Below are 11738 nucleotides of genomic sequence, written 5' to 3'. Positions count from 1 at the left end.
TACCGCAGAATACGCTGCGCCGCCGCGGACAACAAAATGCGTTGTTTATTTTTGAACTCTACATTCTGCTTTTTTTCAAGATTTATTTAAATAACTGAATATGGTATTTGAGAGACAATAGAAAACAAAAATGCTCCGTACATATCTTTGAATAGTTAGTTGAACGAGCTGTACTGATGATTATATTTTACTAGCTAAATGAATTTAGTCCAATATGACAATATTAGTTGCATCCTGCGGTGGCGGTATAGAGGAAAACCAAATTCGTTTCATCTTGATATTAGAGCTCCGACATTAGTATTTGTGTTTTTCAATTAAAAATTTTTTTTTTGAATTTGCATTTACAAGAAAATATTACTTTCCATAACCTTACTTGTATCATTAATTATCTATATTTTTTCCACGAGCTTGTAACTGCAGGAAAAAAATTGATGTGACATCTTTGCCGCTTTGTGATCGGTGAGTGAGCCAACTTTAACAAGACAAATAGGTATAGAAGGAAGAAGTTTAATTTCTACTAAATCGTACTCAATTAAATATTTTATAGAAGGTTGCCTTTTCGCGTATTTAGAGAAAAACTTTCTTCAACAACGTTGTTACATATGATAAAGCGCTTATTGAAAAAGTATCAAAAATTGGGGTGACCAAAATTTTCAATGCTATCAAGTATCTAACTTTTTTATTTTTGTAGATAGAAAACCTTGTTCTACAATTTTATAGCTCCAATAATTTTAAGTAACTTTGTAAAAAAAAAAGATTTTCTCTAAAACATTGCTATATAGCTCTAGACCCAAATTTTCCCCTAAATTTGTTGAAGAGAATATTTTTTCTTCTAAGGTAGAGTGGTACAAAGAAAGAATCAAAATACAGACCCCGTTCGATTTTGGCAACACGTCAGAATATTTTCTGTTGCCAAAATCGAACCATGCCAAAAATGAACGGTTCTTTTTTCATGACTTTTTTGACTTTTTAAGTGGTCAAAGACGACCTTAACAGAAGAAATGGCCACCAATGAACTAGTTTTAGTTCCAAGTCGTTTAAGGTGTCGCTTGATGAATTCGGGCTGACGACTTAGATACTTGATATTACCACCCGAACCAAAATACCTCCCTTTTGGAAGATGTTGAGTTTAAATTGGTTAAAATAAATCAAGCAAACTACAAAAGTAAATCGAGCTCAAATCAAACATAGCTTTATAATAAAAATATAAAATTATTGTAGTCCTACGTCAACTATGCGGTCGTGTCTTGGATACTACCCTCCTACTATTATTTATCGCGGCCTACTACGAGCTAGTGGGCTTTATGGTGAGAGGAGAAGTAATTATTACTTAAAGCTATTTTAGGACAACAAAATTAGATGTAAAAACTATTGAAAAGATGATACTGGTGTTCATTAACTCTCATCTGTTGCAGCACTATTTCCTATTTAATCAGACTACTTTTTAAATCATTAGAAAAATATTTTATCAGCTTTCATTCGGTTCTAAGATTCCACGTAACCTGGTAGAGATTCCATACAATACCAGCATTTTCGAAATTGGTTGTACGAGTGTACAGTACAGTGACTTTCGGCAAGTCAAAGTTTTTCAATTCTAGATTAATTTTCTAGCGTTTTTGGAATTTTTACAGAATCATTTTTGAATTATTCTCGAAATAATTTCATAACCAATTTCAAATGATTTCAGAATTATTTTATAATAATTTTGGAATGTTTTTTGTTTTTTTCATTTTTTTTCCTCTGTGTGACCTCATCACTGCGACCAGAGACATATTGATCTATTGTGATATTGCCCAGGTTTTTTCTGTACTCCGCACTTCACATTATTGGCAGTATCACTATTGAAGTTAAAGATACCCTTTTTTATATATATATCCGTGCTTGTGTGTGAGAGTTTACCCTTTGATTTCAAGCTTACTGCTCTACTATACCGAGCCTCTTTTCTATATCCTACCAATATCGCCAAATTACAATTCCCTGAGCTGAGGCTACACCTAACGTTCCTCTCTGGCCAGGTTTATTCTAAGAGGGACTTATTATGTCAAGAGAAAGGAGTCTTATCGAAACCTCGTTCCTCGTGCCAATATCGCCAATTACAATTCCCTGTAGAGAGTAAATATTTTTGAAATCAGTTTTATTATAAGAAGGACTTATTTTGTCTAGAGGAAGGAGTCTTATCGAACCTCGTTCCTCCTACCAACACCGCGTCACAATCACAATTCCTTGAAGAGGCACTCACTCAATGCTACACCTCTGGTCAGGTTTATTATAAGTAAGACTTATGTTTTTGTCAAGAGGAAGGGGTCTTATCGAAACCTCGTTCCTCCAGCCATGACCGCGTCATTATTACAATTCTCTGAAGAGAACTATTATACGTTACTCAGAACAGTATTATTATTAGAGGGACTTTTTTTGTTAGGATGCAAGTCAGCAAGGGTACTATAGAATTCAGCTTGAAGGAAGGGTATGTAGTGGAGAGCCTGAGAATGAACCCATGTTAAAGTCCTTCGACAACCAAATGGCTTGATTCTACTAAGATTCGAACCCACGACCACTCGCTTATCAAAGCAGACTCTGTAACCTTGCGGCTAAGAAGCTCGCCTTTTTTTCCGAATTACTTCGAAGTTATTTTAAAAATTTAATAATTTTTCAATCAAATAGAACTGATTATTGGAACATTTGTGGAACTATTTTAGATTCTATATCGATTCTTTTCAGAATCGTTTAATAAAAATGTTGTGTTGAAACCATTTCAGTAATTGTTTTAAAATCCTTTTCAAATAATTTAAGAATTATTTTGAAACCATTCTGCAATCATTTTAAAATAATTATAAAATCAGTCCAGAATGGTTTGAAATCATTTTTGATTTATTTTCGTATAATTCTAAAATGAATAACGATGGTGTTATTTTTTATGGGATATCATTTGGTAGGGATGATCTATATTCGAGCCTCTCATGTACGATACCGAATGCTTTACGAACCGCAAGTTTCAAGCCCTGAAGGTGGTCTCATAAAAGGACCGAAACGTCGGCGATGAACGACTAGCAATCAACGCATTTCATTAGACTGCAAGTCGCAATACCTAAACTTCTTGAATCGAACATGAATTCCAGTCGAAAATAACATCGGTTTAAGAAGTGTTACGAGTTATCTAAGAATAAGTAAGAATTATTCTAAAGACCGGTTTTAGGATCATATAGGAAAAAATTAATAATCATTTTTAAAGCATGTTTAAACTAATATAAAAGAGTTTTAGAATCGTTTTAAAATAATTCTAGCCTAATTTTATAACCATTTTTGTTCCATTATCAAAATCGTTTTCGGTTTTCAATCATCCTAGAATTATTCCAGAACTATTTCAGAATCATTTTAGCATTTAGATTTCATAACCATTTCAGGATCATGTTGGGATTGTTATTAAATCATTGTTGAAATATTCAAGAATCATTTTTGAATTATTTTTATATTTTTTGAGAATCTTTCTGGAATTACTTTAGATTTGTTTGATCCCATTTCATATTTATTCAAAACAATATTAGAATAATTATTCAAACGATGGTATAACATCATTTTAGGATTGTAGAATCATTCGGGAATCAGTTCAGATGCATTCTAGAATCAGTTTTAATGCATTTAAAGACCAATTTCAAATGACTCTAGAATTATTTCGAAATAATTTTAGAAGAATTTGAGAATTGGTTTAAAATTGCTTTAAAATAACTACCATGTTATTTACGGTTAAATTATTTAAGATTCGGTATATCTGCCAATTTTTTTAATCATTTTCAAATGATATTAAAGGATCATTTTGGAATCATTTCAGAGTTGTTTTCGAGTCAATTAGGAATCTCTTTAAAGTTATTTCAGATTCAGTTTTGTTTTTTCTTATCTTTTTTATCTTTTTGGAATGATTTTTAAATCGTTCCAAAAATATCCAAAAATAATTTTAGAGTGATTTCAAAACCGTTTTGGAACTATTTCAAAATCAGTTTGGGATCATGCCAGGATTCTTTCAGAATTATTTCCGAAGCATTTTGAATCATTTTCGAAACTTTTTTGATTTTTATTAGATTGTTATTAGAATTATTTAAGAACTATTCTGAAACCATTTTCGGATGATTCCAGCTTCGTTTCTAGAACTTTTTCAGAAGCATTCAAGAACAATTTTCGAAGCATTTTTCGGCCAATGCAGATTTTTTGGTACTGTTTCAAAATTATTTCAGAATTTTTTTGTAACCGTTTTAAAATCTTTCCGAAAGAACCTTCCTGGATTTGTTTAAGAATCATTTCTGATTCATTTAAAAATATTCTTTTTAACGTTCTAAAATGATTTTTTGAAATACTTAGAGATAATTTTGGTATCATCCACAAATTATTCTAGAAACATTCAAGAATCTTTTCGAATCCATTTTAAAATGGTTCAAAAAGGTTCTAAATATGGGTCATTCCATACGAAGTGACCACGGAAAAGAATAAACTTGGACACGACCATCACGGATTTGGCTCAAAGCTGGGGGAATTATTCATCTAGGTTCACTATGAAAAAATCCCAATTTTGGTGTCGATTAGAATACCCCCGCTCTGTGTGACCCCCCCTCTTTGTGACAAAGTCAGGCAATTTTTGTTCAAAATTCCGTTTTTCTTTTCCTTACAATTCATAGATGTAAGATGTCCGAAAAACACTTATAGATGAATTTTTAAGAAAATAAACCAAGGAATCCAGAAAAAATATTATTTCTGACTGGAAGTGTTGCCAGATAGATTATTTTTGTATTTGAAAACTAAATTTACATTTTTCGGCAAATGCAGCCATTTTTATTTTAAATTTGATAATTTCATCGTGTTCCTTGGAAAATTTCACGTAAGAAACAACTATCATCTCGCGGTAATATGAGCCAACCTCGAGATATATCATTTTTCACTTTTTTCGGTTTTAGATTTTCATTTCACATTCCTATGTAGCCGAACTTCCTGAGAGAAGTATTCTACTTCAAAAACTAAAACATAAACTGATTGAAAAACTATGATTGGGAAACAGAAAAAAATGTGCAAAACTTTTGCGGAATAAATACACAATGAAAGCAAAATGTGAGTTGAGTGAGTTGAAGTGAATAATATGGATTAGGAACAGAATCAAAACCAAGATCTTTGCCGTGGCGTTTATATAGTGGGAATTTGGGTCTATTTTTTTACCAGTGTGCAATGTGAGAGCAGTGGGGTGTCCCGAAAAAAAATCGATATTGTAAAAGTCAATGTGCTCAGCTTTATATTGAAAGATTAGGTTATTTATAGTATCTTTGTAGAACTTTCTACAAACTTCCTGAAAAATTGTTCATAGGTTGCACTTTTGGTTTTCTGCTCGATTCCCACATTTTCCGTATATTCTGCATGTTTTTTTTTCAGCACCGCTTTCAGTTATTTGTCTGTTATTTGTTAAACAGAGCTCATAAAGTATTTCCAATAGGAAAATTATGTCCATGATTTTTAGATAAAACGGTCAAGCACTAAAATTTTTACTGTTACCTACTTATGACGAAAATTTACATTGCCTCAGTTATTAATACCCATAAGCCTCTGCAGTTTTCCCAGGTTGACTTGGGCGGTTACAAACTATTCTGCTGTTCGAACCATAACACATGTCAACACAGGTGCACCAAAAGCTCAAACTGGAAAAACTGAAAGATTATAGCTATTCAACCATTTATGTGAATTTTGGTAACACCGAGGTGTTTAGCTTCTTCCGAAAACTGAATCTGAGCTCCATTTAGAGTAGGACGTTTCAAATTTATCTTTCTGCTTTTGGTAAAAGGTACTAAAACAGTTTTCGAAGAATTCACAATCAAGCCTTCTATTCTACACCATTCTGAAGTCACGCTGAGCGCAGTTTGTAACCGTTTAGGTATCGTGTTATCAAACTTCCCACGAACTATTATGGCTACACCATCTACGTAGCCAATCACCTCATATCCGAGTTTAGCTAGTCTTTTGAGAAGTTCGTCTACTACTAAAGACCACATTAAGGGTGGAAGTGCTCCTTCTTGAGTCTCCAGGCCCCGTTATCCAGGACTGATGGGTCTAAAGGTTATTTGTTATTTGTTATTTATTGTTAAATCATCTGACACATTGGTGGTCTTAATGATAACATATATTACTAACTAAATGCTAATTAATATTTACAAACGATAAGAAACACTTTAAAAACAATTGAAACACGCTTCAAAAACAATTAATCCTGTCGTCTACGAAGAATTTGTTTGAATGTTGTTACTGAGATGTTAAAATCGAATGAATCTGCTACGACGTTGAAGCTAGCTGACATGAAACGAACGGGGTCGTGTTGCCCATATGATGCAGTGCGATGCGGTAGCGATAGAAAGTTTCTCCGCCTTAAAGACCTTTCCGGAGCCTACAAATTTAACTGCTGCAGAATTTTCGGGGCGTCGATTTCACCGGTTAATATTTTGAAGACAAACACAGCCTGTGTATCGAAACGTCTTTGCTGCAGTGTTTCCATGCCCAAAAGCTGGCAGCGATTCGAGTACGCCGGTAGCTGCTGCGGGTCTCGCCACGGAAGAAAACGTAAAGCGTACCGTACAAATTTCCTTTGCACGGATTCAATTCCTGCAATCCAGTTTGCGTTGAATGGACACCACACTACGGAGTTTGTTTCAAGGACAGATCGCACCAGAGAGTAGAATAATGATCGGAGGCACAGTGGATCTTGAAAATCCGAGGCTACCTTGAAAATAAAACCGAGTTGTCGGTTCGCCTTTGCTATGATCTCATTATAGTGTGGCCTGAAGGACAGGGCTGAATCCAACGTAACACCCAAATCTCGGACCTGATTAACCCTTGTTCGACCAAGCATAGTATAGCTGAACATTTCCGGAACATTTTCCCTATGGAACGAAATCACACAGCATTTCAGGATACTAACTGTCAACAGGTTAATGGAGCACCACTTTAAAAAAACGTCGACTAGTCGCTGAAGTTCGAGACAGTCTGAAGTATTTCTTATCGTCTTGAACAACTTTACATCGTCTGCAAAAAACATTCGGCAATTTTCTGGCAACACTAACGATACATCATTTATGTACAAGGCAAAGAGCAGTGGTCCTTAATTACTGCCCTGCGGAACGCCTGATACATTTGAAAAATGAGCAGAATGTTGCGATCCAATCTTCACGTAGAGTGTACGATTTACCAAATAGGACCTCAGCCATTGTACCAGAGCGGGGGCCATTCCAAGTTCTCCATCTTAGCGAGCAGGATACCATGGTCGACGCAGTCAAATGCAGCTTTCAAATCAGTATAAACCGCATCAATTTGGGCTCCTTCGGTCATATTCTGCAGGCACGTTGCAGTGAATTGAACGAGGTTAGTAGCGGTAGAGCGTTTTGGATAAAAACCATGCTGATCGATCGAGATATAGTGTTTACAACTAGCGAAAAGTGCATCATAAAAAACGATTTCAAATACTTTTGAACAAGCGCAAAGAGAGGTTATGCCTCTGTAATTCTGCACGTTGCGTTTGTCACCTTTTTTGTGCACCGGAAACATGGTCGATATTTTCCAACTGGTTGGAAAAACACATCGTCGAAGCGACAAGTTAAATAGCAAGCATAGTTATAAGAGCCGTTTGATATCCTTTTCTCGCTTTGGGAACAAAAACAACTCGACCTGTCCTCCAAGCTTTTTTATTTATTTATTTATTTATTTAATAGTTTACATCATCTGACAGTAATGAATAGAAAGTTAAAAAGAACTTTGTCTAGCAATTTTCTGCTTAAAAATGTGCGCCGGTTCGCCGAAGTTAAAAACTTGTTCAACACTTGTGAAAGTTCTGTTCATGTACGCAGCAGGCTCGAAGTAACCGTAGTTCGTACGATGGAACGGATTTTTTAGCATTGAAGTAGACCTCAGCATGCGTTGTGAAGCTCGAAAATTGATTGTAGACAGCAATTTCGGAGAATCTATTTCGCCATTTAAAATCTTAGCAACGAATAATGCCTGCTGTATCTTGCGGCGACGTTCAAGCGTATCAAGTCCAAGCAAACGACAGCGATCCGGATAAGGAGGGAGATTAACTGGATCACGCCAGGGTAAATCTCTTAAGGCCAAACGGATAAATCTTTTCTGCACACGCTCCAATCTTAAATTCCAAAACAGCTGATACGGGGTCCAAACCACGCTTGCATTTTCTGGTATGGGACGTACTAACGAGCAATATAACGCTTTCAAGCAATGGGGGTCCTTGAAATCACGTCCAATTTTTGCGATAAAACCGAGTTGTCTAGTGGCTTTAGAAACTTTCGCCGTACGGTGACTCTCAAAAGTCAGTCTTTGGTCCAAGATAACGCCAAGATCGTTTACGTGATCGACTCTTTTCAGTTGATGCCTGTCAATGGCGTACGTAAAAATTATCGGTGATTGAGTCCGGTGAAATGTGATCACTTCACATTTTGCTGTGCTCAGTGTCAAGGCAGTTTACACCACGTCACAAAGCAGTCCAGTAGTGACTGTAAACGGTAGCAATCTTCGATATTACGAATCGTCAGATAAATTTTTAAATCATCGGCATAAACAAGTCTGCAGCTTATTCCTAGGGCACTAGCAGCGTCGTTGAAAAAAATTATGAAAAGTAGCGGCCCGAGATTACTGCCCTGCGGTACACCAGATTTGTTCGTAAAGGAAGCTGAGATAACAGAACCCAGCTTAACTTGCAACGTTCTATCACACAAAAAAGATTTTAACCACGTGACGAAACGTGGTGAAGCTCCTAATCGAGATATTTTCTTTAGAAGAATACGATGGTCGATACGATCAAAGGCGGCTTTCAGATCAGTATAAATAACATCAACTTGCGCTTTACGCTAAATGTCAGCGATACAATTTGAAGCGAAGACCATGAGGTTCGTTGCTACGGAACGACCAGGTACAAATCCATGCTGATCAGAGGAAATGTAATTTTTCGTGCAGTTCAGAACCACAGTGCTAACAATAATCTCGAACAATTTGGATGACGCACACAAATTGGTTATTCCACGAAAGTTCCGTATATTTCGACGTTCGCCACTTTTGAATACTGGAAACATATAAGAGTGCTTCCAAACCTTGGGGAATTTTCCTTGCACCAACGATCGGTTAAATATGCAGCAGAGTGGTGTAGCTAGAATCTCTGCACAACGACATAAAAGTACAGCCGGAACTCCATCGGGACCAGCGGAGAATGAGGATTTAAGTTTTTTTGCAGCAGTGTAAATCATTTGCGGTGTAATTTCGAAAATGTCGAGATCAATGAGATCAGCAGGAACGTTGTTAGCGGCGCGACATGCTTGTTCATTGGAAACAGAATCTGAAGCAAATACCGATGAGAAAAACTTTGCGAATAGCTCGCAAGACTCTGGCATTGAGTTGGATTTAACATCATCAAGGCAGGTCTTCGAAGGTATTGAGGTCCCCTTTCGTTTTGAATTTACGAAACGCCAAAACTTTTTTGGATTTCTCCGCAAGTCAGTTTGAACCTTCATAACGTATGATTTATAGAGGCTTGAGTTCAACTTTCGATATGCATCGCTAGCACGTTTGAAATTATGTATTATGTCAGCTGATCGCCTGCGACGCAGTTTACGTAGGCTAGCGTTTCTTTTCCGTTTCAGATCACTTAATTGGCGAGAAGTCCATGCAGGGTAAGAAGGTCGTTTAGAAAACGGTAAATTTTCGGTAAGCCAAGAACGGATTACTGAACAAAACCTTTCGGCCATCAGATCCACATCAGACATGTCCAAAAAAGTGAACTGGATACATGAGCTGAGAATGCTGCGAAATCAATTTTTCGGTAATTCAATTCCCGCATCGCGGATCCCAAATCATCACAGGAACAAACTGCCTCCTGATTAGCGGAAATACAAATCGTCAAAGGCGGATGATGCGAATCAACTGGCAGTATCGGGGCAACACATCGGTCAACAGACAACATAGTGCCCGAAGAGTGAAACACTAAATCTAACACTCGACCGAGATGGTTGCGATGTAAATTAGCCTGGTTTAAGTTCAAATAGTCCATGCCGTCAACGAGTGTGGCACTTGCAGTAGAGAGTTGAATAGTGTTATCATGTTGAGTAATGCCGTTACTACTAACCCAAACTATCCTAGGCTGGTTATAATCACCGCAAACCAAAACCGTGCTATCAGCAGAGCTGTCGTTACAAAAATCACGGATGGAAGCGATATGAGCATCTAGAATAGCAACATCATTGCTCTTGTCAGGAGGAATATATATAGCACACAACAGCAACTTTAAACCATTGATCGTGACTTTAACGCATACCTGCTCCAAATTCCCTCCGTGAGCGGTCTCGAAAATCGTGCTTGCATGTTGTTGTGCGACGGCGATTAAAACACCACCGAAAGAGCGTTTCTGACTGTTCAGTGGACTCCGATCGCATCGAAAGACGTTGAATGAAGTGCCGAATAACTGGAGAGAAAGAATGCTGTCGTCTAGTCCGGTTTCGGTTAACATAATGATATCGTAGTTGCAGTCATTTGTAGCCAGGTAAATCTCGTCAATTTTAGTCCTAAGTCCACGCACGTTCTGTTGATACACTCACACGCCGGTCCTGTCACGATCATCACGCTGAAAAGATGAGTGGTACAGCACAGGAGACACCAAGGAATCTTTAAAATACTCGCCTTTTGTGGGAACCCGTGGGCTCCCACTGTCAAGAAATGATCGCAATTGAGATGAATTTTTAAAAACAGCACATGAAGTAGTAGTCTGGTCGTGGGCTCCAGCCCCTAGTTTTTTAGACGTACGATGAATTCTCTAAATAAAACTCCAGAAGGCCAAGAAGCAGGGTCTAAAGCAATAGATTTCACTTCAGGATCCAAGCCAATTTTGTACGAGATGTAAGAGTAGTTCGACGTATCGATACCCTTTTGAACGAGCCGTATAACAGCAACAGGTTCAGTTTCATTCAGGCAGCGTGAAACAATTTTTTGCACATCACTATCGGTCACTTTTGGATTCAAACCAGATAGGTAGAGCCAAAAGCATTTTTTTGCTACTATAGAAGCAACCGTTGGCACAGAAAGATCACTTAGATCGATCGGTAGCGATTTCAACCGGCATACGGTCCGCACGGCGCCGTTTTGGATTTCTAGTGGGCCATATCGGTGTGGTGGACAAAGCAGCGGTGCTTGCCAAAGTAGTGGGAGTTCCAGCGTACCCATCACAATTTAGCGACTTCTGCGACATATTTTCGACTTTTCTGTTCAATCCATCTACCATTTCACATAATTTTTGTACTTGGGAAGGTAGATCGATCAGCTGAAGTGACTGAGCAGATTGGCTGTTTTGTGCGTCGGCTACATAGGCGTTAATCGATCGGCCGTTTAATTTTGATACAAAAAAAAACATATACTCATCTGTTTTATTTTGGTTATGCCTATGCCAGCGAAACAGACGCCGACTAGCGCAGCGCAACGCTACTCTCTCCGCTCACCAGGTAGTGCCGTTCTCTTCTTTCACACCACCATGCACTCCATTTTCGCACGTTAATAATGAACCGCTAGTTAGCGCGACGCACGAAGTAGACACTCACACTCACGCAACTTAACTGGCCTTACAATTTTCAATTTGATTTCGTGGATAAATTATAACTCCCACGCAAGGAACACTGTGTTTTCACAAAACCTTCACTTTTCTCGCTTAGACAAAGCATCACAGATCACAA

This window comes from Wyeomyia smithii, chromosome 1, assembly GCF_029784165.1.
Source record: "Wyeomyia smithii strain HCP4-BCI-WySm-NY-G18 chromosome 1, ASM2978416v1, whole genome shotgun sequence".
Classification (NCBI taxonomy): Eukaryota; Metazoa; Arthropoda; class Insecta; order Diptera; family Culicidae; genus Wyeomyia; species Wyeomyia smithii.
The sequence above is the reverse complement of the archived record's forward strand: the minus strand, read 5'-3'. Positions refer to the sequence as shown.